Genomic DNA, 12325 nt, shown 5'->3' with positions numbered 1-12325 from the left:
ATAAAAATCGCTGCCTTCATTAGGTACATAATACTGTTCATCTGAGAACCTTGAAAGTAGGTTTATCCAGTTCCCGGTTTTTAATCTGAATTGTTCTAATAATGGTAGCTCATACTTTCTGAGCCTCACACATTTTATCCCATTTGGTTTTTAAAAATAACATTGTGAATTAGGTGTAGTATTTTCTCCATTTGGCAGCGGGGAAGCTGGGCCTCAGAGAAGAGAAGTAACCTATCCTGAAACACACAGCTCCAACTCTACATCCTGGGGTTTTGTCTATTGCATTGTGCTACTGACTCTTGTGTGTCTATTACATTACATAACTGCCCAAGTACTTCCTGGGTATCTGTTGTTAGCCTCTGTTAGAAGTGGTTAAAACTATCTGGCTCCCAACCCCTTGCTCTTTTGACCACGGTGCACCACTTCCTATTATCAGCCCTTGCTAGGAAGATGCCTCAGGTGGAGGTTTGAAAGTACCTCATTCTAAGAGCCTCCCCATTCTGAGATTCAATGTTACCAAAGCTAGACATATAAGGGAAATAATATTACAGGGGATAGAAATTATTCCAGCTACAGAAAATAATTTCACATCTGCTCCAGATTGCTCCTGTTAGTAATAGTACGTGCATACTTGGAGCCTGCAGCTAATTACAGAAAACAAAAACAAAAAACAAAACTCAGGGTCTCTTTTGTCAGAACTGTTAACAAGTAATCAAAATGGCTGGTTTCGGTTTCTTTCTTTTCTCTTCTTGCAAAATAGTTGAAATGCAATGAAAGTGAAAGGCCCAAAGACACACAACAAAACATGGAGAGTGAGTTCTTGGAAAATGCACAAAGCTACGTAATTCAGCCAGTAAATTTAAGAGTTTTCGTGCCTTGTTAGAAAATCTGATGCTGGTTGAAGTCAGCTTGAGAAATTCTCAAGTACTAAATGGAAGATTTGCCACTTTAAAGGTTTCCAAGTAAAGAAGAATATTTAATTCTTTCATCAATTTGCCTCAGATAGTCCCGAAAGCTGGATAATACAAAGAGGCAGCAGCAAGTCAGGTGAAAAATTCCTTCCATTGTATGAATCTGTTTTCATTTAACTTTTGTTAGTGTCCACTACACCTATTTTGTCTTTGTATAACATAATTTTGTCTGTGATTGATTATGCGTCCATTTCACATGTATGTGGACTGTGATTTAATTAACTTTACCCTTAAGCAATGTGTTTTGAGACATATTAATGAGGTGGGAGTCTTTTCAGAGTATTCATAACTTATACTTTTATTTTGGCTTAGCGTCAAACTTTGAAATTCTGTGAGGCAAAGGGCTGAATTCTGAGCCTGCGTGACTCCAGGGAAGGTCTCCCATATATTTTCAAGCATGTTTGCTCATCATTGTTTAGAAAAGACTACTTTCTCACATCTAAAGTAAGAAACTAGAGATTTCTTTCTCTACTGCCAATTAAGAATTTACTTGAAAAAAAATCTTTGGGCTGCAGAGATGTTTTTCCTGAGTCCTTTAAATTAGTTTCATGACATTCCTCTTTTAAAAATATTTTAATGTGTTGAATTTTAATGTTTTCTAAGAACATACTAAAACAAAATACAAATAACCGACTTAATGTATGTGATTTGGGAAGATGAGGTATTTCTCCTACATTCTGCTCAATGCATACTTGCTATGAGAAACTGCAGAATGCATCCTGGCTTTATGCATTTGGATATCTATATCATTCATCCAATGACATTCAACAGTATTTTTAAGGCCCACTAACCATGTGCTAGTGGTTGTCAAAATTCAGTGTGGTCGGGCTTCCCTGGAGGCGCAGTGGTTGAGAGTCCACCTGCCGATGCAGGGGACGCGGGTTCGTGCCCCGCTCCGGGAGGATCCCACATGCCGCGGAGCGGCTGGGCCCATGAGCCATGGCCGCTGAGCCTGCGCGTCCGGAGCCTGTGCTCCACAACGGGAGAGGCCACAACAGTGAGAGGCCCGCGTACCACAAAAAAAAAAAAAAAAAAAAAATTCAGTGTGGTCACCTTAGGAGTTCACGTTCACTTCTCCTCCAAAGCCAGTACTAGGAAAAGCAGCTAATCCTCATCTACTGTAAGAGGAAGTCAGAGATAATGACTAAAATTTTTAAATTAAGTATAATAGTTCTACATATTATTTAGAAATATGGAGGTAAGTAGTGGAAGAAATAACTACAAGAGTTAAAAGTGGTTGACTCTGTTGGTCAAGGGTGGCCAAATGACTACTGTTTCTGTTGTGAGCCTTTTAGCATTGTTTTGCTTTTAAAAAGTGTATGTGTGTGTGTGTATATAAATCTTTGATAAAAATAGACATTTTCAAAAGCATAACTAATTTTACCAGATGGTTAGCATTGTTCTTAGAGTTTTGGGTAGAGATTGAATTCTGTCCATATCCTGATGGAACTCCCCTGTCCTGCAAAAGGTAAGGCCCACCATCTTTACTTGGCAGGTGGAGGAAAAGGCCTGAACCTGCAGTTGGGTCCATGAAGGTAACACTGGGAGGTGGAAGTAGGGCAGATTTGGCTCACCAGATTCCCAACCCAAATAATGAATGTTGCAGAAGGATTTTAATTGGTAAAACATGATACATTTACAAACATAACATAAAAAATAGCTACAAAAATTGAGAAATTGTTGAGGAATAGCCTATCTACATAGTACCAAAAAAATTACGTATACTAACGATTGACAAAAACAAAGTAAAACAAAACCCACTTTTAAAATGGAGAAATATGGTGCTCACCAACTAAACGGAGTGATCACTCTGAAATTCCGTAACAGTGGGGCGATCTTATACGTTTCTTGATGTAGAACAATAGGAAGCAAGGTGAGATGTGGAACAATGTGAAACATACCACCACCAGTGAAATCTTCTTTCCAAGAATCCAGTCAAACCTGACCCAGGTTACAGGATATAGAGGGGCTAGCAGAATATGTTAAAAGACGATATAAGGAAACAACCAAATCCAGAATGTGGCCCTTCTAGAAGACAACAGTTGTGATGCTTCATAAAGCCAGTGTGATTTAAAGAAATGATGGGAGGGCTTCCCTGGTGGCGCAGTGGTTGAGAGTCTGCCTGCCGATGCAGGGGACACGGGTTCGTTCCCTGGTCCGGGAAGATCCCACATGCCGTGGAGCGGATGGGCCCGTGAGCCATGGCCGCTGAGCCTGCGCGTCCAGAGCCTGTGCTCCGCAACGGGAGAGGCCACAACAGTGAGAGGCCCGCGTACCGCAAAAAAAACAAAAAACAAAAACAAAAACAAAAAAATAAAAAAAATAAAGAAATGATGGGGACACTATTCTAGTCTAAAAGGTCTAAAGAGACCTAGTGACCAAATGCAGTGTACCACTTTGTTCGGATCCTGGTTAGGTGAGGAAAAAGCTGCTATTAAAACATTTTAGGGAATTCCCTGGTGGTCCAGTGGTTAGGTCTCTGCACTGGTACTGCTGAGGGCCCAGGTTCAACCCCTGGTCTGGGAACTAAGATCCCGCAAGCCAAGTGGCGCAGCCAAAAAAAAAAAGAAATTGAAAAACAAATTGAAAATTTTGAATAGAGATTAAATATTTGATGATATTATGAAAAATTATATAAAAACCCTAGTTTTAGAACCTTACTTGCTTTGACAGTGGAGAAAATAAAACCAAAGGCCACAAGAACCACATCTTGGTGAAATCTAGTGCTGCCACAGGCGAGTTCTCAGTGCTTCCCTCCCCACAGCCCTTTTCTCGCCCTCTGCCCACAGAATGACGTGGATGGAGTTCCTACCTCTGCCACGTTGCTGGTTTTCTTGGGCATGCCATCTTCCCCTCAGACCTTCATTTCTTGACGAGATAAAATAACTGTACCAACCTCATGAGGACCATGGTCAAGTGAGTTCTGTTATGACCTTGTCGATGGGACAGTGCTATGCACACGTGCAGTGTCAAGCCTGTTTCTCTTCCTTGCTCCAGGCCGCCCCCCCCGCCCCGCGCCTGGGCCGCCCCCCTGCCCCGCACCTATGTGCTACAAGCTTATTTACTGTGTCAAGTGCCATATGATCAGTATTGCATTAAATGCTCCCAGCAATCCTGTTCTCATTCCCATTTCACAGATGAAGAAACTGAGTCTTAAAGAGATAGCTAATTTTCCTAAGGCTGACATGATGAGGCTGAGTGGAGAATTTATATGACTGGAGGGGGCCTGGATTCTGTTACTGACTAGCACTGTCATAAACATCTTCAATGGGAATGTGTCCACCGCCCTCCCTTCAGAGACAGGTCACCCTGATGCAGGGAGTGTGCGCATCAGACCCCTTCTCACCTGACTGTGCTGACACACAAGCCCTTTCTTTGGCTGATGATGGGAGCTTGGCCAGCCCGCGCGATTGTTCCTGGGACCACTGTCTCCTGTCCCTGATGAGGAGAACGGTTCTTGTTCTTTCTCTGTCAGTTCTGCGCTCAGTAAGGAAAGAGAGGAGTTGACATGATTCTTGTGTAGGCAACAACCAAACTAGATACTGAAGGACAAAAACAGTCCTCTGTGTGAACTAAGTCAAATTTTCCCCCTGTGCAATATAAATTATGTATTTGTCTACTTCTACTTCGTTCTCAGCTACTTGGACCTCACTTCAGCAACCCCATGACTGAAAGTTTTCTTCTAGAGGAGTGTATCTAATGTTACTGACTCAATCTGGGTATTGATACTATATTTATTGAGATTGTACTTCAATGTCTTTGAATCATTTTCTCTCTGAATAGGGGCTATAGAGCATTTCCAGGTGAGCAGATAACATACTTGTTTTGAAAAAACAAATCCCCAAATACATCTTTTATTTCTCTCATAAATAGATGTTTTTTTTTAATATTTTAAGGGAAGATTTCTAGATGCAAACACAAAGTAAGAGGTCTTAAAGGAGCTTGATGAAAGTGAAGGAAAATATTTCATGGCCACTGAGCTATGATATATCCCTTTCAGATCTAGTAAAAATAATTAAGGTTCATTTAAAGCTTACTGTGTGTTACATGCTTATTTACTGTGCCAAGTGCCATATGATCAGTACTGCATTAAATGCTCCCAGCAATCCTGTTCTCATTCCCATTTCACAGATGAAGAAACTGAGTCTTAAAGAGATAGCTAATTTTCCTAAGGCTGACATGATGAAGAGGCTGAGTGGAGAATTTGTATGCAGCCAGTAACTCCAGACTCAAACTCTCAACCATCATACTGCTGCCACCTTCCTGCCAGAGAGCAGTCTATTCTCCTCCTAGGGGAAAAAATGCTCATTTAGTTACCCTCCCCAAAATGAAGTGGGAGTTTGTGGAATCTTAGCACAAACTTTTATTGGCTTAGGTTGTGTAGCATAAATAAATTTATTGATTTAACTCTTGAAACATTTCCATCTTTTAATGTGTCCAAGAAGGTCTTAAACAAAACTAGGGAGGTTCATGACATACTCACAGTGTAATTCCTGATCATCTTGACGAGGTGGGATGATTTTGTGTTGTACTCATCGCAGCTGATTTTCTTACACCGGCTCGAATGCCAACTGGAAGAGATATCAGATAGTCTTCTCTAGGACATTGGATTGTAATTAAAGGGCTCTTCTGTTCCACTGCTTCTTTTACTTTCTCTGAAGTCCAAAATCAAAACCAGAACTCTACATACTTAACATTTCTTTCAGTCTTGTGCATTAATAAAACTTTTTTTTCTTGTTGCTTTATAAGGAATACATTTAGAAAGGCACAAAGGACTCATTTCTTTAAAAGCTTAATGCATAGATATGTGACTTTTAGATACAAAAGTGATTGAACTCTTAAACCTAATGCAAAGTTCTTAATTAATAACTGACTACATATAGTAATCACTGAAATTTCTAGGAAAATGGAAATTGCTGATGGAAAACTATGATAAGAATTATAGAAGTGCCTGCTCATACCAAGACAGCTGTCAGCTGTCCCATTAAGAAAGGGTGCCCTGTGTTTCCAGGCTAGGAAATAAGGCCACAGTAATTTAAAGACACAGATAAAATTTCTTATTGTATTATTTTTGTAAATATTTTAATCATTTTCTAATTTTAGAGAGAAGTTGGATATTCAATTGTACTTTCAGGAGACTATTTAGCATCCATTCAGCTATCAAATATACCTTATATATTTTTTCTCAACTATTTAAAAATTATTTTAAATATGTATGCTTTAGTAAAATTCACAGTTCATTTTAAAACCATTAAATACAATTAATTCCTATGTGTTTTCTTGAAGTTGACATAGTACAGCTACCAGTGTCTCACTTTTGGGAAATCAAAGGCAATGAATGGTTAGATCAAAGACCTGGTGTCTTTTGAAAAGAAAAACAGGGAATTTCCTGGCAGCCCAGTGGCTAGGACTCCGTGCTCTCACTGTTGAGGGCCTGGGTTCAGTCCCTGGTCAGGGAACTAAGATCGCACAAGCTGTGCGGTGTGGCAAAAAAAAAAAAAAGAAAGAAACTGTTTATGTGTGTGTGTTTATGTGTAGCATTGCAGTAACTTGCACCAAATATAATGCATTTATAGATAGGAAAACTTACTCCTGGTCTGCCCCTACGCTGTGCAGTCATGATGAAGGATGGGAAGTATAAGATGTGGTGCTCTATCTTAAGCAGCTTAAAATCTCATGGGGCAGACAAAAACATCATACACATTAAACTGTTAGGACACTAACTCTTGCAGTATTAACTGCAGTATTGAACCAGAACCTTGACACTCCATACTGCCAAGTGTGGTCCTCAGACCCAGCACAGTTCTGCGGACGGAAGCTTATGAGGACTGTATAATGTCAGGCCCCATCCCGACCTATACTGTATCAGCATCAGCATTCGTACATGATCCCCACAGACTGGGTACTCTGCCTATTAAAGTTTGAGAAGTGCTGAGCTGGAATAAGGCAAGCAGTGTGTTTTAGACCCCACAGCACTGTCCAGTGAACTTTCTGCAATGATGGAAACAGTCTCTTTTGTTCGCTGCCCAATACAAGAGCCACCAGCTTATGTGGCTGTTGAGCACTTGAAACGGAGGTAGTGCAGCTGAGGAACTGAATTTTTAATTCTAAATTTAAACTTAAAGAGCCGCATGGGGCTAGTGGCTACCGTACTGGATGGTGCAGGAGAAGAAAGCACTGGATGAAAAACCAAGAGATTTAATACTTGTTTCAGCACTAATGATATGGACCACCTGGGGGAAGTACCCTTAACTTACTTTGCCTCAGGTTTGTCATCTGTAGATGATGGGTTGAATTAGATGATCTTAAAGGTTTTTTGTGTTTGTTTTGGGTTTTTTGTTTTTTTTTTTTTGTTTTTTTGTATTACTGTTACAAGACTGCTTTTGTTGAAAGAACGCTTCTTTGAACAACTGAGTCTTGACATGGACATGCCATTTTTAAGAGTATATCCTGGGAAGAGTCAATAAAGTAGGAAGGAAAGATGGATTTATCTCCATGAAGGAGGAGGGCATAGTTTGGTACTCAGTACATACAAAATATTCAGAAAATGTCTTGTTCCCGCCTTATCCCCAAAGCCTAGATCACTGTCTGATACACAGTAAACACTCACTGTAAATTTGTTGCATAAGTGAATCAATGTGATGGTTAAATGACTGCTCAAATCATTAGAGTTGGTATTTAAGTCCGTTTGACTTGGTCCATTATTACTGGGTTTTGGTTTTTGTTCCTTGGTGCATTTATTCAAGAATAGTCTCCCCTCAGGTCCCAGTTAACACAAAACAGGTAATTCAGGAAGCGTATTTGTGTTGAGTGAGGCGTTTTAATTTAGCAACACCCAAATGGGATCTTTATGTTGAGATCTTGTAGAATGGAGAAGAACGAATATAACTCTAGGTGGGCTACATGTAATTTTTCCAAACAGTTAATTGAAGAGCATTCACCTCCACTAAATATGAATTAAATCTGTGATTTGGGCATGAAACTTAATGAGTCTTCATAGCAAGTAGGGTGAAAAACCTACACATCTGCACAGCGAGTTGGGAAGAGGCCCCGTTTGAAGGCTGGACACACAGGAATGTAGGAACCCAGAAGCCAGGTGCTCTTGGTAAGTTCTGGGGCCCTGGATCCTGCGTTTGGCAGAGCAGTTCATGTCCCGCCTCACTGAGGAGGGAGCCAGATATAGAACTGCTCAGGGAAATACAGTAATTGGCCAGGAGGAGAGATGAGCTACTGAGAGCTATGGTGGTAAAGGCCAGAAAAGTCTTGCAGGGTTCACGTCCTTTTGTAGCAGCTGGAGGCATTTTTTACCATGGCTCTTTGTGGTGTCCCCCCTGACGTTCTCTTCTCAGTTCCTAGATTGATTTCTTTCTTTAGCAGCTTTATTTCTGGAAACAGACCAGAGTCCACTTAGATTCCTGCAGTTCTGGCTCTAACTAAGCCTTTCTGCCCATAGCTGCTGCTGCTACCAGGGCTGGTCTCTCATCTTCCAGGTCTCCCTGTCTTTTGGCCTCTGCACTTTCGAGCCTTTCATTATAGAGTTCAGTGGACGATGTTTATGTCTAGACTAGAGAACCAAGACTTTCTTTTTAATCAGGTGCTGTTTTTACTGCACTGTGTTCAGTTTGTAGGTAAATTATGATGTAGGTATGCTCACCTGTGCTTCCTTCCTTTTCCCTCTGGAGTAGCTATGAGCTCCAAGGGGGAAAGGGACTGTGTCTTGTTCATCAACATATTTCTGCACCACAGCGCGGAGTCTGGCACCCCTCAAGCAGCCAGTAACTCTAGGGAATGAAATGTTCCAGTTGCCTAGGTGTGAAGAGTCATGTGCTCAGCCCTAAAGCAAGCCAGGGGTAGGGTCTGCCCTACCAAAACCACTGTAGACTGAGAGTGGGGGAGGGAGAGCTGCCCAAAGAAAATAGTTTTTACTAGAAAAAAATGAAAATAATGTGTCAGGAAGACAAAACCTGCAGGTATCTCCTATAGCGTGCTACGCATATTTTTCTTTGTCCTTCCTCTGTGGTTCAGACATGAGCGAATTTGGTCTTTCGTGTCCATAAGATAGGTTTCTCCTTCTAGGAACAGAAATCTCAGTTTTTTTCCAGTATCCTCTTTCAAAACACTCTGCCTTTGCCCATAACTCTGGTGACAATGGATCAGGGTGCAAAACTTGGAAGGAGAGGCAGTTCATCCAAGAGGATGCTGTGTCAGCAGACCCCCTACCCTGCCCTCTACAAGTCATGTCACCTCAGACAAGGTTCTAACCTCACAGGTGCTTCATCATCCCCATCTCAAAGGGCTGCTGTGAGGAATTAGTCCGTGATTGTGTGTAAAGCTCTTAGCATGTGCCTAGCTTCTCAAAAGTGCTTATATTTTATCTACTGCTGTCGTTGTTAATACTAGCAATGACCATGCTTACACACTGGCCCCTCTGCTAGACTCCCACGGGCTGGAGTGGCTCCAGCCTTCTTCCACTCCCTAACCCTAACCCAGCCAACCCTAGATTCCTGAATTTACCTGCTCTCGTCCACCCGGGGCTGGGACATGCACATCTTCAGCAAGGCACTTCTTCCCGCTTTTTCCCTCTCATCCATCAGGCCTCAGCAACAGTGGGTTTGTCCTTTGTCATTGGAGAGGGCTTTCCTGACCACCACCCTGCTCCTGCCCCAAGCCCCAGTCTATTATCTTCTTCCATAGCACTCTCTTCTTTTCCGTTATTTTCCTTACCACCATTTAAAATTATTTTTGTATTTTTATGTTTTTGTATATTTCTCCTATCTGATATAAGCCCCACTTTAATGCAGTAAATAGGAACTCAGTAAATATTTATCAGTAAAATTAGTTAATGTCAGACGTTTTCTGGACCTCCTTAAGGGCCCCAGGAATTTTGCTGAGGATAAAATGAGGACTGCCAGAGAGCTAGACAGTGATGGGGAATATTGAGAAGAGATGGTTGAAGAGGAAATATAGGCTGGTTTGTCTTAAGAGCCTTTTGTGTGGGGTTTGGGAGGGTGGGCTACAGTGATGAAGAGGGTCAGCAGAGTAAGCTCTCTGCTGCTTGAAGGTGGATGCCGAGCTTGTAACAGTCATTTTAGTTTAGTCTCACTTTTTCAAAGTGGATTTTGTCTGTATTTAGCATCTTTGCCCATTTAATATATTTCCTCTCTCTTTTTTTGTGTGTGATTTGGGGTACGAGGAGGTGTTGGTCACATTGCCTATTTATTATACAATTTCCCGAGTACCTTGAATGGAAACTTTATAAATAATGGCTACTTATGATTTTTGTCTAGACTTGAAATGGTTATTTAACAGGCAATGAAATAATTTACTCACAGTTCTTATACTGTAAATACACACACTGCATTCAAGGGGCAAATGTTAGGGCTCATGCTCAAAATCTTGTACATAGTGGTGAATTATTCTCTGAGGACAATGAAATTTGTATTCACTAGTATGAAATACAAAATAAATACAGTTACTTTTCAGGGATCAAATTCTTAGAAAGAGTTGAATGTCTAAGGTCATCATAAATCTAATCAGTGCTGACTGGAGCCTGTTAACAGAATCATTTCTTAAATTCAAAATAATACAGGTTTATTTTCAAACATTTAGAAAATACAGAAGAGAAAAAAGAAAACAAGAAAATAACTATAATCCTGCTTCCTAGAATAATACCGTGAGCATTTTCGGCATATACCCTCCTATGCTTTTTTCTCCTGTTCATGAATTTTTAAAGCATATGATTAGAAACATACTATAGATATTTCATATAATCTGTTTTGAAATTTTCATACATTATTAACTACTTTCTAGATCTAAGTATTGTCTGTGACTGCACTGTTCAGTACTGTCACCACAGCAGCATGGACTGTTAAGCACTAGAATTGTGGCTAGTTAGAATTAGGATGTGCTGTGACTACAAAAAAGCACATCAAATTCCAGAGGAAGTACATAAAAAGGGAAAATGCCTCATTATTAATTTTTATTTTGATTACCTGTTGAAATATTGGGTTAAATAAGATATAGTAATAAAATTAATTTCACTTTTTAAAAACTTTTTTTCATGCACCTATTGGAAAATTTAAAGTTACAAATATCATACACACTCTATTTCTGTTGGACAGCACTGGTTCTATAGCATCATTTTTATAGCTGCACAATTTTATACCACTTGAATATAATTATTTAACTAATTCTTAATCAGTCCCATAATGTTGAATCTTCAAGGTACTTCTTATTTTTCAGTATTAAAAATTACTCTTGGAACACGCTGTACATAAATCTTTTTGCACATCTCTGATTACTTCTTTAGGATTTACTGCTAGAAGTAGAAATGCTGGGAGAATGGAAATTCCTTTTTTTTTTTTGGCTGCGTTGGGTCTTCATTGCTGCGCACAGGCTTCCTCTAGTTGTGGTGAGCGGTGGCTTCTCTTGTTGCGGAGCACAGGCTCTAGCCACGCGGGCTTCAGTAGCTGTGGCTCGAAGGCTCTAGAACGCAGGCTCAGTAGTTGTGGCGCACGGGCTTAGTTGCTCCGCGGCATGTGGGATCTTCCCGGACCAGGGCTCGAACCTGCGTCCCCCGCATTGGCAGGCGGATTCTTAACCCTGTGCTAATAGGGAAGCCCGAGAACAGAAATTTTTAAATGAGAAATATGTTATAAATAAATGAAGAAAAAAATAATGCTTTTGTTTCTCATTATGTTATCATCCTCATAAAGATATGCTTCTGATTATTAACTGTTGCTCATTTTACATTGAATCAAAAATATCACGTCGACTATATTCAAATAAATCAAAATTAGCTCTAAGTTGTCTGTAAAGTTGGCTCGAATTTTCATGTTTTATGTGAATTGTAAGGGGTTCAGAGTTGGACTCAGCATTATTCTTCCTTCCGAATTAAAACGCATACGCTTTCTCGGTTGTTGCTTGTAGACAATCATGAAATGGAAAAGGTTAACAGTATATAGTTTTTTAAACCTTTCTGATTTATCTTTGTAAAACTACATCATGTGAAGGGGGAGGGGGTTGTGAGCCTAAAAGATCATTTATCAGAGATCCAGAGTATTTGATCTATCATTGGTGGAAAGGTACCACTGTTTTAACACTATCGTACATTAAAAACAAAGCCTTAGGATGTTTAGCGATAAGGCATATGTTCGATGAACAAGGTTGTGCTTTTCTTGTAATATTAACTGGACAAAGTGCACTTAATTTTTTGTGTCACTTGGCCAGTAGATCCTCTGTGAAACCTTCCTTGCTTATTTAGGGTTTTTGCCTTTTGTACTTTTCTCTAGCGTCTCAGGGACTCTTAGAGAAAAAGTCAGGAACCTTCAGGAGTTACTGAACTCTCTTTCGTT

General features: G+C 40.3%; 1 protein-coding gene and 1 non-coding gene across 8 annotated transcripts in view; both read left to right on the top strand.

Moving 5' to 3' along the window:
* Positions 1-12325, top strand: part of PRICKLE1 (prickle planar cell polarity protein 1) — a 107969-nt gene that overhangs the window by 34160 nt on the left and 61484 nt on the right. The window lies entirely within an intron of this gene.
* Positions 3425-3497, top strand: TRNAT-GGU (transfer RNA threonine (anticodon GGU)). The gene has a single exon. It is a non-coding gene; the product is annotated as a tRNA-Thr (tRNA).

This window comes from Pseudorca crassidens, chromosome 11 (assembly GCF_039906515.1).
Source record: "Pseudorca crassidens isolate mPseCra1 chromosome 11, mPseCra1.hap1, whole genome shotgun sequence".
In the NCBI taxonomy this organism is placed as follows: Eukaryota; Metazoa; Chordata; class Mammalia; order Artiodactyla; family Delphinidae; genus Pseudorca; species Pseudorca crassidens.
This window is presented reverse-complemented; position numbering and strand designations above follow the sequence as displayed.